General features: G+C 48.2%; 15 non-coding genes across 15 annotated transcripts; all 15 read left to right on the top strand.

Moving 5' to 3' along the window:
* Positions 1 to 405: 405 nt before the first annotated feature.
* Positions 406 to 596, top strand: LOC142732899 (U2 spliceosomal RNA). The gene has a single exon (XR_012879734.1). It is a non-coding gene; the product is annotated as a U2 spliceosomal RNA (small nuclear RNA).
* Positions 597 to 1,864: 1,268 nt separating this feature from the next.
* LOC142732898 (U2 spliceosomal RNA) lies at positions 1,865 to 2,055 on the top strand. Its single transcript, XR_012879733.1, has one exon. It is a non-coding gene; the product is annotated as a U2 spliceosomal RNA (small nuclear RNA).
* A 1,265-nt stretch (positions 2,056 to 3,320) lies between these two features.
* LOC142732994 (U2 spliceosomal RNA) lies at positions 3,321 to 3,511 on the top strand. The gene has a single exon (XR_012879819.1). It is a non-coding gene; the product is annotated as a U2 spliceosomal RNA (small nuclear RNA).
* Positions 3,512 to 4,772: 1,261 nt separating this feature from the next.
* Positions 4,773 to 4,963, top strand: LOC142732938 (U2 spliceosomal RNA). Its single transcript, XR_012879769.1, has one exon. It is a non-coding gene; the product is annotated as a U2 spliceosomal RNA (small nuclear RNA).
* Positions 4,964 to 6,220: 1,257 nt separating this feature from the next.
* Positions 6,221 to 6,411, top strand: LOC142732993 (U2 spliceosomal RNA). The gene has a single exon (XR_012879818.1). It is a non-coding gene; the product is annotated as a U2 spliceosomal RNA (small nuclear RNA).
* A 1,269-nt stretch (positions 6,412 to 7,680) lies between these two features.
* Positions 7,681 to 7,871, top strand: LOC142732992 (U2 spliceosomal RNA). Its single transcript, XR_012879817.1, has one exon. It is a non-coding gene; the product is annotated as a U2 spliceosomal RNA (small nuclear RNA).
* Positions 7,872 to 9,140: 1,269 nt separating this feature from the next.
* On the top strand, positions 9,141 to 9,331 carry LOC142732942 (U2 spliceosomal RNA). The gene has a single exon (XR_012879773.1). It is a non-coding gene; the product is annotated as a U2 spliceosomal RNA (small nuclear RNA).
* A 1,262-nt stretch (positions 9,332 to 10,593) lies between these two features.
* Positions 10,594 to 10,784, top strand: LOC142732908 (U2 spliceosomal RNA). Its single transcript, XR_012879742.1, has one exon. It is a non-coding gene; the product is annotated as a U2 spliceosomal RNA (small nuclear RNA).
* Positions 10,785 to 12,059: 1,275 nt separating this feature from the next.
* Positions 12,060 to 12,250, top strand: LOC142732990 (U2 spliceosomal RNA). The gene has a single exon (XR_012879816.1). It is a non-coding gene; the product is annotated as a U2 spliceosomal RNA (small nuclear RNA).
* Positions 12,251 to 13,515: 1,265 nt separating this feature from the next.
* On the top strand, positions 13,516 to 13,706 carry LOC142732989 (U2 spliceosomal RNA). Its single transcript, XR_012879815.1, has one exon. It is a non-coding gene; the product is annotated as a U2 spliceosomal RNA (small nuclear RNA).
* Positions 13,707 to 14,973: 1,267 nt separating this feature from the next.
* On the top strand, positions 14,974 to 15,164 carry LOC142732907 (U2 spliceosomal RNA). Its single transcript, XR_012879741.1, has one exon. It is a non-coding gene; the product is annotated as a U2 spliceosomal RNA (small nuclear RNA).
* A 1,265-nt stretch (positions 15,165 to 16,429) lies between these two features.
* On the top strand, positions 16,430 to 16,620 carry LOC142732987 (U2 spliceosomal RNA). Its single transcript, XR_012879813.1, has one exon. It is a non-coding gene; the product is annotated as a U2 spliceosomal RNA (small nuclear RNA).
* A 1,265-nt stretch (positions 16,621 to 17,885) lies between these two features.
* On the top strand, positions 17,886 to 18,076 carry LOC142732986 (U2 spliceosomal RNA). The gene has a single exon (XR_012879812.1). It is a non-coding gene; the product is annotated as a U2 spliceosomal RNA (small nuclear RNA).
* Positions 18,077 to 19,197: 1,121 nt separating this feature from the next.
* LOC142732920 (U2 spliceosomal RNA) lies at positions 19,198 to 19,388 on the top strand. Its single transcript, XR_012879753.1, has one exon. It is a non-coding gene; the product is annotated as a U2 spliceosomal RNA (small nuclear RNA).
* Positions 19,389 to 20,526: 1,138 nt separating this feature from the next.
* Positions 20,527 to 20,717, top strand: LOC142732985 (U2 spliceosomal RNA). The gene has a single exon (XR_012879811.1). It is a non-coding gene; the product is annotated as a U2 spliceosomal RNA (small nuclear RNA).
* Positions 20,718 to 20,838: the final 121 nt, after the last annotated feature.

Genomic DNA, 20,838 nt, shown 5'->3' with positions numbered 1-20,838 from the left:
AAAAGCCTGGGCCCAGGCAGTGTTGGTCAGTACTGCTCAGCAGGCAGCACTGGACTGGATTAAAGCTGATACAAGGTGTGAAAGGAGAAGGGGTGGCAGTGGGCATGCACTTACTGCTGCTGCTGCTGCTGCTGCCAGTGTTTGCACGGCAGGAGGGCATTTGGGCGTTGCCAGGAAGGCGTTTTTATGTCGATTCCTCATCTTTCAGCACTGCATTGTGGTGCAAGCATAAGAAGCAAATCCTGTCTTGCTTCCTCTCCGGCCTTTATTCACCTCCCGCTTAGTAGCTGTGAGTGTGTGTGAGCCTGCAGGGCCCCATGGAATTGCCTAGGAGTAGGCTGAATCGCTGCAAGGGGTGAACAGCAGTATTGGGCAGGCTCGGTCAACGCGCGGCCCGTTCGGGTTATCGCTTCTCGGCCTTTTGGCTAAGATCAAGTGTAGTATCTGTTCTTATCAGTTTAATATCTGATACGTCCCCTATCTGGGGACCATATATTAAATGGATTTTTAGAACAGGGAGATGGAAATAGAGCTTGCTCTGTCCACTCCACGCATTGACCTGGTATTGCAGTATTTCCAGGACCGGTGCACCCTTTCCTTATGTGTTTACTAAAATCAGATTCCAAAAGTGCTTTTTGTGTTTGCCATTGTTTTTGTCTTTCGGATGGGATCTCCCCTTTTAATCCCATTATTTCAACACCTCTTGGACAATGCATTTGTACAGTCATGTGTGATAATGAGCTAATTTATTAAATGCAATTAATTAATACATTGCCACCTCTTGTTTTGTGTCGTCTGTGTTTCTGTGTTTCCGGCATTTCACATTGGAACAGCTCATTCACCTTCCTTGTCTTCTCTCCGCCCTCCCTCCTAGGTAGGTTAAAGAGCTGCACCTGAGCCAGCCACTGATTGATGCAGCACCATAGTCAAATAGTGGAGTGGAGTAGGGGAACAGCAAACAGCCATTAAAGCAGCCAGCCCGCCCGCCCGCCCGTCACAATGGACCTACCTGTGTACACTAGATGGATGTGATGGAATGTACTGTGGTCCCTACATTTCAAGAAGAAGTAAGAATTGCAGTTGCAACAAACCCTTGCTTGCCTACAAAGAGAGCAGCAATTTGGATTTGTTACTATGTTACCTGGAAGAATAACAAACTTTGCAAGGATGGAGGTTGTAGGAGCAAGGAGAACAAGTTGTCTGTAAAGTTGGTGGATGCCTATTTTCCATTTGCAGTCCCTTGTCTCCCTCTTGTGGCCTCCTGGAGGCAACTAGCTGTGCAAAAAAAAGACAGCCTGGGGGCCGGCTGTTGCAGTGTTGCCCTCTCAGGCAACACTGAGTGACTGACTGAGCCGCACCGTCTTATATAAAGTTCAGACGGAACTTTGCACGTGTCATAGTGGAGACCTCAGGAGCCAGAGCCAGCTTTCTGACATCATAATGGGGCCTCAGAGATAAAAGCCTGGGCCCAGGCAGTGTTGGTCAGTGCTGCTCAGCAGGCAGCACTGGACTGGATTAAAGCTGATACAAGGTGTGAAAGGAGAAGTGGTGGCAGTGGGCATGCACTTACTGCTGCTGCTGCTGCTGCTGCTGCCAGTGTTTGCACGGCAGGAGGGCATTTGGGCGTTGCCAGGAAGGCGTTTTTATGTCGATTCCTCCTCTTTCAGCACTGCATTGTGGTGCAAGCAAAAGAAGCAAATCCTGTCTTGCTTCCTCTCCGGCCTTTATTCACCTCCCGCTTAGTAGCTGTGAGTGTGTGTGAGCCTGCAGGGCCCCATGGAATTGCCTAGGAGTAGGCTGAATCGCTGCAAGGGGTGAACAGCAGTATTGGGCAGGCTCGGTCAACGCGCGGCCCGTTCGGGTTATCGCTTCTCGGCCTTTTGGCTAAGATCAAGTGTAGTATCTGTTCTTATCAGTTTAATATCTGATACGTCCCCTATCTGGGGACCATATATTAAATGGATTTTTAGAACAGGGAGATGGAAATAGAGCTTGCTCTGTCCACTCCACGCATTGACCTGGTATTGCAGTATTTCCAGGACCGGTGCACCCTTTCCTTATGTGTTTACTAAAATCAGATTCCAAAAGTGCTTTTTGTGTTTGCCATTGTTTTTGTCTTTCGGATGGGATCTCCCCTTTTAATCCCATTATTTCAACACCTGTTGGACAATGCATTTGTACAGTCATGTGTGATAATGAGCTAATTTATTAAATGCAATTAATTAATACATTGCCACCTCTTGTTTTGTGTCGTCTGTGTTTCTGTGTTTCCGGCATTTCACATTGGAACAGCTCATTCACCTTCCTTGTCTTCTCTCCGCCCTCCCTCCTAGGTAGGTTAAAGAGCTGCACCTGAGCCAGCCACTGATTGATGCAGCACCATAGTCAAATAGTGGAGTGGAGTAGGGGAACAGCAAACAGCCATTAAAGCAGCCAGCCCGCCCGCCCGTCACAATGGACCTACCTGTGTACACTAGATGGATGTGATGGAATGTACTGTGGTCCCTACATTTCAAGAAGAAGTAAGAATTGCAGTTGCAACAAACCCTTGCTTGCCTACAAAGAGAGCAGCAATTTGGATTTGTTACTATGTTACCTGGAAGAATAACAAACTGTGCAAGGATGGAGGTTGTAGGAGCAAGGAGAACAAGTTGTCTGTAAAGTTGGTGGATGCCTATTTTCCATTTTGCAGTCCCTTGTCTCCCTCTTGTGGCCTCCTGGAGGCAACTAGCTGTGCAAAAAAAAGACAGCCTGGGGGCCGGCTGTTGCAGTGTTGCCCTCTCAGGCAACACTGAGTGACTGACTGAGCCGCACCGTCTTATATAAAGTTCAGACGGAACTTTGCACGTGTCATAGTGGAGACCTCAGGAGCCAGAGCCAGCTTTCTGACATCATAATGGGGCCTCAGAGATAAAAGCCTGGGCCCAGGCAGTGTTGGTCAGTGCTGCTCAGCAGGCAGCACTGGACTGGATTAAAGCTGATACAAGGTGTGAAAGGAGAAGGGGTGGCAGTGGGCATGCACTTACTGCTGCTGCTGCTGCTGCTGCTGTCAGTGTTTGCACGGCAGGAGGGCATTTGGGCGTTGCCAGGAAGGCGTTTTTATGTCGATTCCTCCTCTTTCAGCACTGCATTGTGGTGCAAGCAAAAGAAGCAAATCCTGTCTTGCTTCCTCTCCGGCCTTTATTCACCTCCCGCTTAGTAGCTGTGAGTGTGTGTGAGCCTGCAGGGCCCCATGGAATTGCCTAGGAGTAGGCTGAATCGCTGCAAGGGGTGAACAGCAGTATTGGGCAGGCTCGGTCAACGCGCGGCCCGTTCGGGTTATCGCTTCTCGGCCTTTTGGCTAAGATCAAGTGTAGTATCTGTTCTTATCAGTTTAATATCTGATACGTCCCCTATCTGGGGACCATATATTAAATGGATTTTTAGAACAGGGAGATGGAAATAGAGCTTGCTCTGTCCACTCCACGCATTGACCTGGTATTGCAGTATTTCCAGGACCGGTGCACCCTTTCCTTATGTGTTTACTAAAATCAGATTCCAAAAGTGCTTTTTGTGTTTGCCATTGTTTTTGTCTTTCGGATGGGATCTCCCCTTTTAATCCCATTATTTCAACACCTGTTGGACAATGCATTTGTACAGTCATGTGTGATAATGAGCTAATTTATTAAATGCAATTAATTAATACATTGCCACCTCTTGTTTTGTGTCGTCTGTGTTTCTGTGTTTCCGGCATTTCACATTGGAACAGCTCATTCACCTTCCTTGTCTTCTCTCCGCCCTCCCTCCTAGGTAGGTTAAAGAGCTGCACCTGAGCCAGCCACTGATTGATGCAGCACCATAGTCAAATAGTGGAGTGGAGTAGGGGAACAGCAAACAGCCATTAAAGCAGCCCGCCCGCCCGCCCGTCACAATGGACCTACCTGTGTACACTAGATGGATGTGATGGAATGTACTGTGGTCCCTACATTTCAAGAAGAAGTAAGAATTGCAGTTGCAACAAACCCTTGCTTGCCTACAAAGAGAGCAGCAATTTGGATTTGTTACTATGTTACCTGGAAGAATAACAAACTGTGCAAGGATGGAGGTTGTAGGAGCAAGGAGAACAAGTTGTCTGTAAAGTTGGTGGATGCCTATTTTCCATTTGCAGTCCCTTGTCTCCCTCTTGTGGCCTCCTGGAGGCAACTAGCTGTGCAAAAAAAAGACAGCCTGGGGGCCGGCTGTTGCAGTGTTGCCCTCTCAGGCAACACTGAGTGACTGACTGAGCCGCACCGTCTTATATAAAGTTCAGACGGAACTTTGCACGTGTCATAGTGGAGACCTCAGGAGCCAGAGCCAGCTTTCTGACATCATAATGGGGCCTCAGAGATAAAAGCCTGGGCCCAGGCAGTGTTGGTCAGTGCTGCTCAGCAGGCAGCACTGGACTGGATTAAAGCTGATACAAGGTGTGAAAGGAGAAGGGGTGGCAGTGGGCATGCACTTACTGCTGCTGCTGCTGCTGCTGCCAGTGTTTGCACGGCAGGAGGGCATTTGGGCGTTGCCAGGAAGGCGTTTTTATGTCGATTCCTCCTCTTTCAGCACTGCATTGTGGTGCAAGCAAAAGAAGCAAATCCTGTCTTGCTTCCTCTCCGGCCTTTATTCACCTCCCGCTTAGTAGCTGTGAGTGTGTGTGAGCCTGCAGGGCCCCATGGAATTGCCTAGGAGTAGGCTGAATCGCTGCAAGGGGTGAACAGCAGTATTGGGCAGGCTCGGTCAACGCGCGGCCCGTTCGGGTTATCGCTTCTCGGCCTTTTGGCTAAGATCAAGTGCAGTATCTGTTCTTATCAGTTTAATATCTGATACGTCCCCTATCTGGGGACCATATATTAAATGGATTTTTAGAACAGGGAGATGGAAATAGAGCTTGCTCTGTCCACTCCACGCATTGACCTGGTATTGCAGTATTTCCAGGACCGGTGTACCCTTTCCTTATGTGTTTACTAAAATCAGATTCCAAAAGTGCTTTTTGTGTTTGCCATTGTTTTTGTCTTTCGGATGGGATCTCCCCTTTTAATCCCATTATTTCAACACCTGTTGGACAATGCATTTGTACAGTCATGTGTGATAATGAGCTAATTTATTAAATGCAATTAATTAATACATTGCCACCTCTTGTTTTGTGTCGTCTGTGTTTCTGTGTTTCCGGCATTTCACATTGGAACAGCTCATTCACCTTCCTTGTCTTCTCTCCGCCCTCCCTCCTAGGTAGGTTAAAGAGCTGCACCTGAGCCAGCCACTGATTGATGCAGCACCATAGTCAAATAGTGGAGTGGAGTAGGGGAACAGCAAACAGCCATTAAAGCAGCCAGCCCGCCCGCCCGCCCGTCACAATGGACCTACCTGTGTACACTAGATGGATGTGATGGAATGTACTGTGGTCCCTACATTTCAAGAAGAAGTAAGAATTGCAGTTGCAACAAACCCTTGCTTGCCTACAAAGAGAGCAGCAATTTGGATTTGTTACTATGTTACCTGGAAGAATAACAAACTGTGCAAGGATGGAGGTTGTAGGAGCAAGGAGAACAAGTTGTCTGTAAAGTTGGTGGATGCCTATTTTCCATTTTGCAGTCCCTTGTCTCCCTCTTGTGGCCTCCTGGAGGCAACTAGCTGTGCAAAAAAAAGACAGCCTGGGGGCCGGCTGTTGCAGTGTTGCCCTCTCAGGCAACACTGAGTGACTGACTGAGCCGCACCGTCTTATATAAAGTTCAGACGGAACTTTGCACGTGTCATAGTGGAGACCTCAGGAGCCAGAGCCAGCTTTCTGACATCATAATGGGGCCTCAGAGATAAAAGCCTGGGCCCAGGCAGTGTTGGTCAGTGCTGCTCAGCAGGCAGCACTGGACTGGATTAAAGCTGATACAAGGTGTGAAAGGAGAAGGGGTGGCAGTGGGCATGTACTTACTGCTGCTGCTGCCAGTGTTTGCACGGCAGGAGGGCATTTGGGCGTTGCCAGGAAGGCGTTTTTATGTTGATTCCTCCTCTTTCAGCACTGCATTGTGGTGCAAGCAAAAGAAGCAAATCCTGTCTTGCTTCCTCTCCGGCCTTTATTCACCTCCCGCTTAGTAGCTGTGAGTGTGTGTGAGCCTGCAGGGCCCCATGGAATTGCCTAGGAGTAGGCTGAATCGCTGCAAGGGGTGAACAGCAGTATTGGGCAGGCTCGGTCAACGCGCGGCCCGTTCGGGTTATCGCTTCTCGGCCTTTTGGCTAAGATCAAGTGTAGTATCTGTTCTTATCAGTTTAATATCTGATACGTCCCCTATCTGGGGACCATATATTAAATGGATTTTTAGAACAGGGAGATGGAAATAGAGCTTGCTCTGTCCACTCCACGCATTGACCTGGTATTGCAGTATTTCCAGGACCGGTGCACCCTTTCCTTATGTGTTTACTAAAATCAGATTCCAAAAGTGCTTTTTGTGTTTGCCATTGTTTTTGTCTTTCGGATGGGATCTCCCCTTTTAATCCCATTATTTCAACACCTGTTGGACAATGCATTTGTACAGTCATGTGTGATAATGAGCTAATTTATTAAATGCAATTAATTAATACATTGCCACCTCTTGTTTTGTGTCGTCTGTGTTTCTGTGTTTCCGGCATTTCACATTGGAACAGCTCATTCACCTTCCTTGTCTTCTCTCCGCCCTCCCTCCTAGGTAGGTTAAAGAGCTGCACCTGAGCCAGCCACTGATTGATGCAGCACCATAGTCAAATAGTGGAGTGGAGTAGGGGAACAGCAAACAGCCATTAAAGCAGCCAGCCCGCCCGCCCGCCCGTCACAATGGACCTACCTGTGTACACTAGATGGATGTGATGGAATGTACTGTGGTCCCTACATTTCAAGAAGAAGTAAGAATTGCAGTTGCAACAAATCCTTGCTTGCCTACAAAGAGAGCAGCAATTTGGATTTGTTACTATGTTACCTGGAAGAATAACAAACTGTGCAAGGATGGAGGTTGTAGGAGCAAGGAGAACAAGTTGTCTGTAAAGTTGGTGGATGCCTATTTTCCATTTTGCAGTCCCTTGTCTCCCTCTTGTGGCCTCCTGGAGGCAACTAGCTGTGCAAAAAAAAGACAGCCTGGGGGCCGGCTGTTGCAGTGTTGCCCTCTCAGGCAACACTGAGTGACTGACTGAGCCGCACCGTCTTATATAAAGTTCAGACGGAACTTTGCACGTGTCATAGTGGAGACCTCAGGAGCCAGAGCCAGCTTTCTGACATCATAATGGGGCCTCAGAGATAAAAGCCTGGGCCCAGGCAGTGTTGGTCAGTGCTGCTCAGCAGGCAGCACTGGACTGGATTAAAGCTGATACAAGGTGTGAAAGGAGAAGGGGTGGCAGTGGGCATGCACTTACTGCTGCTGCTGCTGCTGCTGCTGCCAGTGTTTGCACGGCAGGAGGGCATTTGGGCGTTGCCAGGAAGGCGTTTTTATGTCGATTCCTCCTCTTTCAGCACTGCATTGTGGTGCAAGCAAAAGAAGCAAATCCTGTCTTGCTTCCTCTCCGGCCTTTATTCACCTCCCGCTTAGTAGCTGTGAGTGTGTGTGAGCCTGCAGGGCCCCATGGAATTGCCTAGGAGTAGGCTGAATCGCTGCAAGGGGTGAACAGCAGTATTGGGCAGGCTCGGTCAACGCGCGGCCCGTTCGGGTTATCGCTTCTCGGCCTTTTGGCTAAGATCAAGTGTAGTATCTGTTCTTATCAGTTTAATATCTGATACGTCCCCTATCTGGGGACCATATATTAAATGGATTTTTAGAACAGGGAGATGGAAATAGAGCTTGCTCTGTCCACTCCACGCATTGACCTGGTATTGCAGTATTTCCAGGACCGGTGCACCCTTTCCTTATGTGTTTACTAAAATCAGATTCCAAAAGTGCTTTTTGTGTTTGCCATTGTTTTTGTCTTTCGGATGGGATCTCCCCTTTTAATCCCATTATTTCAACACCTGTTGGACAATGCATTTGTACGGTCATGTGTGATAATGAGCTAATTTATTAAATGCAATTAATTAATACATTGCCACCTCTTGTTTTGTGTCGTCTGTGTTTCTGTGTTTCCGGCATTTCACATTGGAACAGCTCATTCACCTTCCTTGTCTTCTCTCCGCCCTCCCTCCTAGGTAGGTTAAAGAGCTGCACCTGAGCCAGCCACTGATTGATGCAGCACCATAGTCAAATAGTGGAGTGGAGTAGGGGAACAGCAAACAGCCATTAAAGCAGCCAGCCCGCCCGCCCGCCCGTCACAATGGACCTACCTGTGTACACTAGATGGATGTGATGGAATGTACTGTGGTCCCTACATTTCAAGAAGAAGTAAGAATTGCAGTTGCAACAAACCCTTGCTTGCCTACAAAGAGAGCAGCAATTTGGATTTGTTACTATGTTACCTGGAAGAATAACAAACTGTGCAAGGATGGAGGTTGTAGGAGCAAGGAGAACAAGTTGTCTGTAAAGTTGGTGGATGCCTATTTTCCATTTTGCAGTCCCTTGTCTCCCTCTTGTGGCCTCCTGGAGGCAACTAGCTGTGCAAAAAAAAGACAGCCTGGGGGCCGGCTGTTGCAGTGTTGCCCTCTCAGGCAACACTGAGTGACTGACTGAGCCGCACCGTCTTATATAAAGTTCAGACGGAACTTTGCACGTGTCATAGTGGAGACCTCAGGAGCCAGAGCCAGCTTTCTGACATCATAATGGGGCCTCAGAGATAAAAGCCTGGGCCCAGGCAGTGTTGGTCAGTGCTGCTCAGCAGGCAGCACTGGACTGGATTAAAGCTGATACAAGGTGTGAAAGGAGAAGGGGTGGCAGTGGGCATGCACTTACTGCTGCTGCTGCTGCTGCTGCTGCCAGTGTTTGCACGGCAGGAGGGCATTTGGGCGTTGCCAGGAAGGCGTTTTTATGTCGATTCCTCCTCTTTCAGCACTGCATTGTGGTGCAAGCAAAAGAAGCAAATCCTGTCTTGCTTCCTCTCCGGCCTTTATTCACCTCCCGCTTAGTAGCTGTGAGTGTGTGTGAGCCTGCAGGGCCCCATGGAATTGCCTAGGAGTAGGCTGAATCGCTGCAAGGGGTGAACAGCAGTATTGGGCAGGCTCGATCAACGCGCGGCCCGTTCGGGTTATCGCTTCTCGGCCTTTTGGCTAAGATCAAGTGTAGTATCTGTTCTTATCAGTTTAATATCTCATACGTCCCCTATCTGGGGACCATATATTAAATGGATTTTTAGAACAGGGAGATGGAAATAGAGCTTGCTCTGTCCACTCCACGCATTGACCTGGTATTGCAGTATTTCCAGGACCGGTGCACCCTTTCCTTATGTGTTTACTAAAATCAGATTCCAAAAGTGCTTTTTGTGTTTGCCATTGTTTTTGTCTTTCGGATGGGATCTCCCCTTTTAATCCCATTATTTCAACCCCTGTTGGACAATGCATTTGTACAGTCATGTGTGATAATGAGCTAATTTATTAAATGCAATTAATTTATACATTGCCACCTCTTGTTTTGTGTCGTCTGTGTTTCTGTGTTTCCGGCATTTCACATTGGAACAGCTCATTCACCTTCCTTGTCTTCTCTCCGCCCTCCCTCCTAGGTAGGTTAAAGAGCTGCACCTGAGCCAGCCACTGATTGATGCAGCACCATAGTCAAATAGTGGAGTGGAGTAGGGGAACAGCAAACAGCCATTAAAGCAGCCAGCCCGCCCGCCCGTCACAATGGACCTACCTGTGTACACTAGATGGATGTGATGGAATGTACTGTGGTCCCTACATTTCAAGAAGAAGTAAGAATTGCAGTTGCAACAAACCCTTGCTTGCCTACAAAGAGAGCAGCAATTTGGATTTGTTACTATGTTACCTGGAAGAATAACAAACTGTGCAAGGATGGAGGTTGTAGGAGAAAGGAGAACAAGTTGTCTGTAAAGTTGGTGGATGCCTATTTTCCATTTTGCAGTCCCTTGTCTCCCTCTTGTGGCCTCCTGGAGGCAACTAGCTGTGCAAAAAAAAGACAGCCTGGGGGCCGGCTGTTGCAGTGTTGCCCTCTCAGGCAACACTGAGTGACTGACTGAGCCGCACCGTCTTATATAAAGTTCAGACGGAACTTTGCACGTGTCATAGTGGAGACCTCAGGAGCCAGAGCCAGCTTTCTGACATGAAAATGGGGCCTCAGAGATAAAAGCCTGGGCCCAGGCAGTGTTGGTCAGTGCTGCTCAGCAGGCAGCACTGGACTGGATTAAAGCTGATACAAGGTGTGAAAGGAGAAGGGGTGGCAGTGGGCATGCACTTACTGCTGCTGCTGCTGCTGCTGCCAGTGTTTGCACGGCAGGAGGGCATTTGGGCGTTGCCAGGAAGGCGTTTTTATGTCGATTCCTCCTCTTTCAGCACTGCATTGTGGTGCAAGCAAAAGAAGCAAATCCTGTCTTGCTTCCTCTCCGGCCTTTATTCACCTCCCGCTTAGTAGCTGTGAGTGTGTGTGAGCCTGCAGGGCCCCATGGAATTGCCTAGGAGTAGGCTGAATCGCTGCAAGGGGTGAACTGCAGTATTGGGCAGGCTCGGTCAACGCGCGGCCCGTTCGGGTTATCGCTTCTTGGCCTTTTGGCTAAGATCAAGTGTAGTATCTGTTCTTATCAGTTTAATATCTGATACGTCCCCTATCTGGGGACCATATATTAAATGGATTTTTAGAACAGGGAGATGGAAATAGAGCTTGCTCTGTCCACTCCACGCATTGACCTGGTATTGCAGTATTTCCAGGACCGGTGCACCCTTTCCTTATGTGTTTACTAAAATCAGATTCCAAAAGTGCTTTTTGTGTTTGCCATTGTTTTTGTCTTTCGGATGGGATCTCCCCTTTTAATCCCATTATTTCAACACCTGTTGGACAATGCATTTGTACAGTCATGTGTGATAATGAGCTAATTTATTAAATGCAATTAATTAATACATTGCCACCTCTTGTTTTGTGTCGTCTGTGTTTCTGTGTTTCCGGCATTTCACATTGGAACAGCTCATTCACCTTCCTTGTCTTCTCTCCGCCCTCCCTCCTAGGTAGGTTAAAGAGCTGCACCTGAGCCAGCCACTGATTGATGCAGCACCATAGTCAAATAGTGGAGTGGAGTAGGGGAACAGCAAACAGCCATTAAAGCAGCCAGCCCGCCCGCCCGCCCGTCACAATGGACCTACCTGTGTACACTAGATGGATGTGATGGAATGTACTGTGGTCCCTACATTTCAAGAAGAAGTAAGAATTGCAGTTGCAACAAACCCTTGCTTGCCTACAAAGAGAGCAGCAATTTGGATTTGTTACTATGTTACCTGGAAGAATAACAAACTGTGCAAGGATGGAGGTTGTAGGAGCAAGGAGAACAAGTTGTCTGTAAAGTTGGTGGATGCCTATTTTCCATTTTGCAGTCCCTTGTCTCCCTCTTGTGGCCTCCTGGAGGCAACTAGCTGTGCAAAAAAAAGACAGCCTGGGGGCCGGCTGTTGCAGTGTTGCCCTCTCAGGCAACACTGAGTGACTGACTGAGCCGCACCGTCTTATATAAAGTTCAGACGGAACTTTGCACGTGTCATAGTGGAGACCTCAGGAGCCAGAGCCAGCTTTCTGACATCATAATGGGGCCTCAGAGATAAAAGCCTGGGCCCAGGCAGTGTTGGTCAGTGCTGCTCAGCAGGCAGCACTGGACTGGATTAAAGCTGATACAAGGTGTGAAAGGAGAAGGGGTGGCAGTGGGCATGCACTTACTGCTGCTGCTACTGCTGCTGCTGCTGCTGCCAGTGTTTGCACGGCAGGAGGGCATTTGGGCGTTGCCAGGAAGGCGTTTTTATGTCGATTCCTCCTCTTTCAGCACTGCATTGTGGTGCAAGCAAAAGAAGCAAATCCTGTCTTGCTTCCTCTCCGGCCTTTATTCACCTCCCGCTTAGTAGCTGTGAGTGTGTGTGAGCCTGCAGGGCCCCATGGAATTGCCTAGGAGTAGGCTGAATCGCTGCAAGGGGTGAACAGCAGTATTGGGCAGGCTCGGTCAACGCGCGGCCCGTTCGGGTTATCGCTTCTCGGCCTTTTGGCTAAGATCAAGTGTAGTATCTGTTCTTATCAGTTTAATATCTGATACGTCCCCTATCTGGGGACCATATATTAAATGGATTTTTAGAACAGGGAGATGGAAATAGAGCTTGCTCTGTCCACTCCACGCATTGACCTGGTATTGCAGTATTTCCAGGACCGGTGCACCCTTTCCTTATGTGTTTACTAAAATCAGATTCCAAAAGTGCTTTTTGTGTTTGCCATTGTTTTTGTCTTTCGGATGGGATCTCCCCTTTTAATCCCATTATTTCAACACCTGTTGGACAATGCATTTGTACAGTCATGTGTGATAATGAGCTAATTTATTAAATGCAATTAATTAATACATTGCCACCTCTTGTTTTGTGTCGTCTGTGTTTCTGTGTTTCCGGCATTTCACATTGGAACAGCTCATTCACCTTCCTTGTCTTCTCTCCGCCCTCCCAACTAGGTAGGTTAAAGAGCTGCACCTGAGCCAGCCACTGATTGATGCAGCACCATAGTCAAATAGTGGAGTGGAGTAGGGGAACAGCAAACAGCCATTAAAGCAGCCAGCCCGCCCGCCCGCCCGTCACAATGGACCTACCTGTGTACACTAGATGGATGTGATGGAATGTACTGTGGTCCCTACATTTCAAGAAGAAGTAAGAATTGCAGTTGCAACAAACCCTTGCTTGCCTACAAAGAGAGCAGCAATTTGGATTTGTTACTATGTTACCTGGAAGAATAACAAACTGTGCAAGGATGGAGGTTGTAGGAGCAAGGAGAACAAGTTGTCTGTAAAGTTGGTGGATGCCTATTTTCCATTTTGCAGTCCCTTGTCTCCCTCTTGTGGCCTCCTGGAGGCAACTAGCTGTGCAAAAAAAAGACAGCCTGGGGGCCGGCTGTTGCAGTGTTGCCCTCTCAGGCAACACTGAGTGACTGACTGAGCCGCACCGTCTTATATAAAGTTCAGACGGAACTTTGCACGTGTCATAGTGGAGACCTCAGGAGCCAGAGCCAGCTTTGTGACATTATAATGGGGCCTCAGAGATAAAAGCCTGGGCCCAGGCAGTGTTGGTCAGTGCTGCTCAGCAGGCAGCACTGGACTGGATTAAAGCTGATACAAGGTGTGAAAGGAGAAGGGGTGGCAGTGGGCATGCACTTACTGCTGCTGCTGCTGCTGCTGCCAGTGTTTGCACGGCAGGAGGGCATTTGGGCGTTGCCAGGAAGGCGTTTTTATGTCGATTCCTCCTCTTTCAGCACTGCATTGTGGTGCAAGCAAAAGAAGCAAATCCTGTCTTGCTTCCTCTCCGGCCTTTATTCACCTCCCGCTTAGTAGCTGTGAGTGTGTGTGAGCCTGCAGGGCCCCATGGAATTGCCTAGGAGTAGGCTGAATCGCTGCAAGGGTGAACAGCAGTATTGGGCAGGCTCGGTCAACGCGCGGCCCGTTCGGGTTATCGCTTCTCGGCCTTTTGGCTAAGATCAAGTGTAGTATCTGTTCTTATCAGTTTAATATCTGATACGTCCCCTATCTGGGGACCATATATTAAATGGATTTTTAGAACAGGGAGATGGAAATAGAGCTTGCTCTGTCCACTCCACGCATTGACCTGGTATTGCAGTATTTCCAGGACCGGTGCACCCTTTCCTTATGTGTTTACTAAAATCAGATTCCAAAAGTGCTTTTTGTGTTTGCCATTGTTTTTGTCTTTCGGATGGGATCTCCCCTTTTAATCCCATTATTTCAACACCTGTTGGACAATGCATTTGTACAGTCATGTGTGATAATGAGCTAATTTATTAAATGCAATTAATTAATACATTGCCACCTCTTGTTTTGTGTCGTCTGTGTTTCTGTGTTTCCGGCATTTCACATTGGAACAGCTCATTCACCTTCCTTGTCTTCTCTCCGCCCTCCCTCCTAGGTAGGTTAAAGAGCTGCACCTGAGCCAGCCACTGATTGATGCAGCACCATAGTCAAATAGTGGAGTGGAGTAGGGGAACAGCAAACAGCCATTAAAGCAGCCAGCCCGCCCGCCCGCCCGTCACAATGGACCTACCTGTGTACACTAGATGGATGTGATGGAATGTACTGTGGTCCCTACATTTCAAGAAGAAGTAAGAATTGCAGTTGCAACAAACCCTTGCTTGCCTACAAAGAGAGCAGCAATTTGGATTTGTTACTATGTTACCTGGAAGAATAACAAACTGTGCAAGGATGGAGGTTGTAGGAGCAAGGAGAACAAGTTGTCTGTAAAGTTGGTGGATGCCTATTTTCCATTTTGCAGTCCCTTGTCTCCCTCTTGTGGCCTCCTGGAGGCAACTAGCTGAGCAAAAAAAAGACAGCCTGGGGGCCGGCTGTTGCAGTGTTGCCCTCTCAGGCAACACTGAGTGACTGACTGAGCCGCACCGTCTTATATAAAGTTCAGACGGAACTTTGCACGTGTCATAGTGGAGACCTCAGGAGCCAGAGCCAGCTTTCTGACATCATAATGGGGCCTCAGAGAGCCTGGGCCCAGGCAGTGTTGGTCAGTGCTGCTCAGCAGGCAGCACTGGACTGGATTAAAGCTGATACAAGGTGTGAAAGGAGAAGGGGTGGCAGTGGGCATGCACTTACTGCTGCTGCTGCTGCTGCTGCTGCTGCCAGTGTTTGCACGGCAGGAGGGCATTTGGGCGTTGCCAGGAAGGCGTTTTTATGTCGATTCCTCCTCTTTCAGCACTGCATTGTGGTGCAAGCAAAAGAAGCAAATCCTGTCTTGCTTCCTCTCCGGCCTTTATTCACCTCCCGCTTAGTAGCTGTGAGTGTGTGTGAGCCTGCAGGGCCCCATGGAATTGCCTAGGAGTAGGCTGAATCGCTGCAAGGGGTGAACAGCAGTATTGGGCAGGCTCGGTCAACGCGCGGCCCGTTCGGGTTATCGCTTCTTGGCCTTTTGGCTAAGATCAAGTGTAGTATCTGTTCTTATCAGTTTAATATCTGATACGTCCCCTATCTGGGGACCATATATTAAATGGATTTTTAGAACAGGGAGATGGAAATAGAGCTTGCTCTGTCCACTCCACGCATTGACCTGGTATTGCAGTATTTCCAGGACCGGTGCACCCTTTCCTTATGTGTTTACTAAAATCAGATTCCAAAAGTGCTTTTTGTGTTTGCCATTGTTTTTGTCTTTCGGATGGGATCTCCCCTTTTAATCCCATTATTTCAACACCTGTTGGACAATGCATTTGTACAGTCATGTGTGATAATGAGCTAATTTATTAAATGCAATTAATTAATACATTGCCACCTCTTGTTTTGTGTCGTCTGTGTTTCTGTGTTTCCGGCATTTCACATTGGAACAGCTCATTCACCTTCTTTGTCTTCTCTCCGCCCTCCCTCCTAGGTAGGTTAAAGAGCTGCACCTGAGCCAGCCACTGATAGATGCAGCACCATAGTCAAATAGTGGAGTGGAGTAGGGGAACAGCAAACAGCCATTAAAGCAGCCAGCCCGCCCGCCCGCCCGTCACAATGGACCTACCTGTGTACACTAGATGGATGTGATGGAATGTACTGTGGTCCCTACATTTCAAGAAGAAGTAAGAATTGCAGTTGCAACAAACCCTTGCTTGCCTACAAAGAGAGCAGCAATTTGGATTTGTTACTATGTTACCTGGAAGAATAACAAACTGTGCAAGGATGGAGGTTGTAGGAGCAAGGAGAACAAGTTGTCTGTAAAGTTGGTGGATGCCTATTTTCCATTTTGCAGTCCCTTGTCTCCCTCTTGTGGCCTCCTGGAGGCAACTAGCTGTGCAAAAAAAAGACAGCCTGGGGGCCGGCTGTTGCAGTGTTGCCCTCTCAGGCAACACTGAGTGACTGACTGAGCCGCACCGTCTTATATAAAGTTCAGACGGAACTTTGCACGTGTCATAGTGGAGACCTCAGGAGCCAGAGCCAGCTTTCTGACATCATAATGGGGCCTCAGAGATAAAAGCCTGGGCCCAGGCAGTGTTGGTCAGTGCTGCTCAGCAGGCAGCACTGGACTGGATTAAAGCTGATACAAGGTGTGAAAGGAGAAGGGGTGGCAGTGGGCATGCACTTACTGCTGCTGCTGCTGCTGCTGCCAGTGTTTGCACGGCAGGAGGGCATTTGGGCGTTGCCAGGAAGGCGTTTTTATGTCGATTCCTCCTCTTTCAGCACTGCATTGTGGTGCAAGCAAAAGAAGCAAATCCTGTCTTGCTTCCTCTCCGGCCTTTATTCACCTCCCGCTTAGTAGCTGTGAGTGTGTGTGAGCCTGCAGGGCCCCATGGAATTGCCTAGGAGTAGGCTGAATTGCTGCAAGGGTGAACAGCAGTATTGGGCAGGCTCGGTCAACGCGCGGCCCGTTCGGGTTATCGCTTCTCGGCCTTTTGGCTAAGATCAAGTGTAGTATCTGTTCTTATCAGTTTAATATCTGATACGTCCCCTATCTGGGGACCATATATTAAATGGATTTTTAGAACAGGGAGATGGAAATAGAGCTTGCTCTGTCCACTCCACGCATTGACCTGGTATTGCAGTATTTCCAGGACCGGTGCACCCTTTCCTTATGTGTTTACTAAAATCAGATTCCAAAAGTGCTTTTTGTGTTTGCCATTGTTTTTGTCTTTCGGATGGGATCTCCCCTTTTAATCCCATTATTTCAACACCTGTTGGACAATGCATTTGTACAGTCATGTGTGATAATGAGCTAATTTATTAAATGCAATTAATTAATACATTGCCACCTCTTCTTTTGTGTCATCTGTGTTTCTGTGTTTCCGGCATTTCACATTGGAACAGCTCATTCACCTTCCTTGTCTTCTCTCCGCCCTCCCTCCTAGGTAGGTTAAAGAGCTGCACCTGAGCCAGCCACTGATTGATGCAGCACCATAGTCAAATAGTGGAGTGGAGTAGGGGAACAGCAAACAGCCATTAAAGCAGCCAGCCCGCCCGCCCGCCCGTCACAATGGACCTACCTGTGTACACTAGATGGATGTGATGGAATGTACTGTGGTCCCTACATTTCAAGAAGAAGTAAGAATTGCAGTTGCAACAAACCCTTGCTTGCCTACAAAGAGAGCAGCAATTTGGATTTGTTACTATGTTACCTGGAAGAATAACAAACTGTGCAAGGATGGAGGTTGTATGAGCAAGGAGAACAAGTTGTCTGTAAAGTTGGTGGATGCCTATTTTCCATTTTGCAGTCCCTTGTCTCCCTCTTGTGGCCTCCTGGAGGCAACTAGCTGTGCAAAAAAAAGACAGCCTGGGGGCCGGCTGTTGCAGTGTTGCCCTCTCAGGCAACACTGAGTGACTGACTGAGCCGCACCGTCTTATATAAAGTTCAGACGGAACTTTGCACGTGTCATAGTGGAGACCTCAGGAGCCAGAGCCAGCATTCTGACATCATAATGGGGCCTCAGAGATAAAAGCCTGGGCCCAGGCAGTGTTGGTCAGTGCTGCTCAGCAGGCAGCACTGGACTGGATTAAAGCTGATACAAGGTGTGAAAGGAGAAGGGGTGGCAGTGGGCATGCACTTACTGCTGCTGCTGCTGCTGCTGCCAGTGTTTGCACGGCAGGAGGGCATTTGGGCGTTGCCAGGAAGGGGTTTTTATGTCGATTCCTCCTCTTTCAGCACTGCATTGTGGTGCAAGCAAAAGAAGCAAATCCTGTCTTGCTTCCTCTCCGGCCTTTATTCACCTCCCGCTTAGTAGCTGTGAGTGTGTGTGAGCCTGCAGGGCCCCATGGAATTGCCTAGGAGTAGGCTGAATCGCTGCAAGGGTGAACAGCAGTATTGGGCAGGCTCGGTCAACGCGCGGCCCGTTCGGGTTATCGCTTCTCGGCCTTTTGGCTAAGATCAAGTGTAGTATCTGTTCTTATCAGTTTAATATCTGATACGTCCCCTATCTGGGGACCATATATTAAATGGATTTTTAGAACAGGGAGATGGAAATAGAGCTTGCTCTGTCCACTCCACGCATTGACCTGGTATTGCAGTATTTCCAGGACCGGTGCACCCTTTCCTTATGTGTTTACTAAAATCAGATTCCAAAAGTGCTTTTTGTGTTTGCCATTGTTTTTGTCTTTCGGATGGGATCTCCCCTTTTAATCCCATTATTTCAACACCTGTTGGACAATGCATTTGTACAGTCATGTGTGATAATGAGCTAATTTATTAAATGCAATTAATTAATACATTGCCACCTCTTGTTTTGTGTCATCTGTGTTTCTGTGTTTCCGGCATTTCACATTGGAACAGCTCATTCACCTTCCTTGTCTTCTCTCCGCCCTCCCTCCTAGGTAGGTTAAAGAGCTGCACCTGAGCCAGCCACTGATTGATGCAGCACCATAGTCAAATAGTGGAGTGGAGTAGGGGAACAGCAAACAGCCATTAAAGCAGCCAGCCCGCCCGCCCGCCCGTCACAATGGACCTACCTGTGTACACTAGATGGATGTGATGGAATGTACTGTGGTCCCTACATTTCAAGAAGAAGTAAGAATTGCAGTTGCAACAAACCCTTGCTTGCCTACAAAGAGAGCAGCAATTTGGATTTGTTACTATGTTACCTGGAAGAATAACAAACTGTGCAAGGATGGAGGTTGTAGGAGCAAGGAGAACAAGTTGTCTGTAAAGTTGGTGGATGCCTATTTTCCATTTTGCAGTCCCTTGTCTCCCTCTTGTGGCCTCCTGGAGGCAACTAGCTGTGCAAAAAAAAGACAGCTTGGGGGCCGGCTGTTGCAGTGTTGCCCTCTCAGGCAACACTGAGTGACTGACTGAGCCGCACCGTCTTATATAAAGTTCAGACGGAACTTTGCACGTGTCATAGTGGAGACCTCAGGAGCCAGAGCCAGCTTTCTGACATCATAATGGGGCCTCAGAGATAAAAGCCTGGGCCCAGGCAGTGTTGGTCAGTGCTGCTCAGCAGGCAGCACTGGACTGGATTAAAGCTGATACAAGGTGTGAAAGGAGAAGGGGTGGCAGTGGGCATGCACTTACTGCTGCTGCTGCTGCTGCTGCCAGTGTTTGCACGGCAGGAGGGCATTTGGGCGTTGCCAGGAAGGCGTTTTTATGTCGATTCCTCCTCTTTCAGCACTGCATTGTGGTGCAAGCAAAAGAAGCAAAACGCGCGGCACGTTCGGGTTACCGCTTCTCGGCCTTTTGGCTAAGATCAAGTGTAGTATCTGTTCTTATCAGTTTAATATCTGATACGTCCCCTATCTGGGGACCATATATTAAATGGATTTTTAGAACAGGGAGATGGAAATAGAGCTTGCTCTGTCCACTCCACGCATTGACCTGGTATTGCAGTATTTCCAGGACCGGTGCACCCTTTCCTTATGTGTTTACTAAAATCAGATTCCAAAAGTGCTTTTTGTGTTTGCCATTGTTTTTGTCTTTCGGATGGGATCTCCCCTTTTAATCCCATTATTTCAACACCTGTTGGACAATGCATTTGTACAGTCATGTGTGATAATGAGCTAATTTATTAAATGCAATTAATTAATACATTGCCACCTCTTGTTTTGTGTCGTCTGTGTTTCTGTGTTTCCGGCATTTCACATTGGAACAGCTCATTCACCTTCCTTGTCTTCTCTCCGCCCTCCCTCCTAGGTAGGTTAAAGAGCTGCACCTGAGCCAGCCACTGATTGATGCAGCACCATAGTCAAATAGTGGAGTGGAGTAGGGGAACAGCAAACAGCCATTAAAGCAGCCAGCCCGACCGCCCGCCCGCCCGCCCGTCACAATGGACCTACCTGTGTACACTAGATGGATGTGATGGAATGTACTGTGGTCCCTACATTTCAAGAAGAAGTAAGAATTGCAGTTGCAACAAACCCTTGCTTGCCTACAAAGAGAGCAGCAATTTGGATTTGTTACTATGTTACCTGGAAGAATAACAAACTGTGCAAGGATGGAGGTTGTAGGAGCAAGGAGAACAAGTTGTCTGTAAAGTTGGTGGATGCCTATTTTCCATTTTGCAGTCCCTTGTCTCCCTCTTGTGGCCTCCTGGAGGCAACTAGCTGTGCAAAAAAAAGACAGCCTGGGGGCCGGCTGTTGCAGTGTTGCCCTCTCAGGCAACACTGAGTGACTGACTGAGCCGCACCGTCTTATATAAAGTTCAGACGGAACTTTGCACGTGTCATAGTGGAGACCTCAGGAGCCAGAGCCAGCTTTCTGACATCATAATGGGGCCTCAGAGATAAAAGCCTGGGCCCAGGCAGTGTTGGTCAGTGCTGCTCAGCAGGCAGCACTGGACTGGATTAAAGCTGATACAAGGTGTGAAAGGAGAAGGGGTGGCAGTGGGCATGCACTTACTGCTGCTGCTGCTGCTGCTGCTGCTGCTGCCAGTGTTTGCACGGCAGGAGGGCATTTGGGCATTGCCAGGAAGGCGTTTTTATGTCGATTCCTCCTCTTTCAGCACTGCATTGTGGTGCAAGCAAAAGAAGCAAAACGCGCGGCACGTTCGGGTTATCGCTTCTCGGCCTTTTGGCTAAGATCAAGTGTAGTATCTGTTCTTATCAGTTTAATATCTGATACGTCCCCTATCTGGGGACCATATATTAAATGGATTTTTAGAACAGGGAGATGGAAATAGAGCTTGCTCTGTCCACTCCACGCATTGACCTGGTATTGCAGTATTTCCAGGACCGGTGCACCCTTTCCTTATGTGTTTACTAAAATCAGATTCCAAAAGTGCTTTTTGTGTTTGCCATTGTTTTTGTCTTTCGGATGGGATCTCCCCTTTTAATCCCATTATTTCAACACCTGTTGGACAATGCATT

The sequence above is a fragment of the Rhinoderma darwinii genome, unplaced genomic scaffold (assembly GCF_050947455.1).
Source record: "Rhinoderma darwinii isolate aRhiDar2 unplaced genomic scaffold, aRhiDar2.hap1 Scaffold_932, whole genome shotgun sequence".
In the NCBI taxonomy this organism is placed as follows: Eukaryota; Metazoa; Chordata; class Amphibia; order Anura; family Rhinodermatidae; genus Rhinoderma; species Rhinoderma darwinii.
Note: the sequence above shows the minus strand (reverse complement) of the source record. Positions and strands in the feature narration are given on the sequence as shown.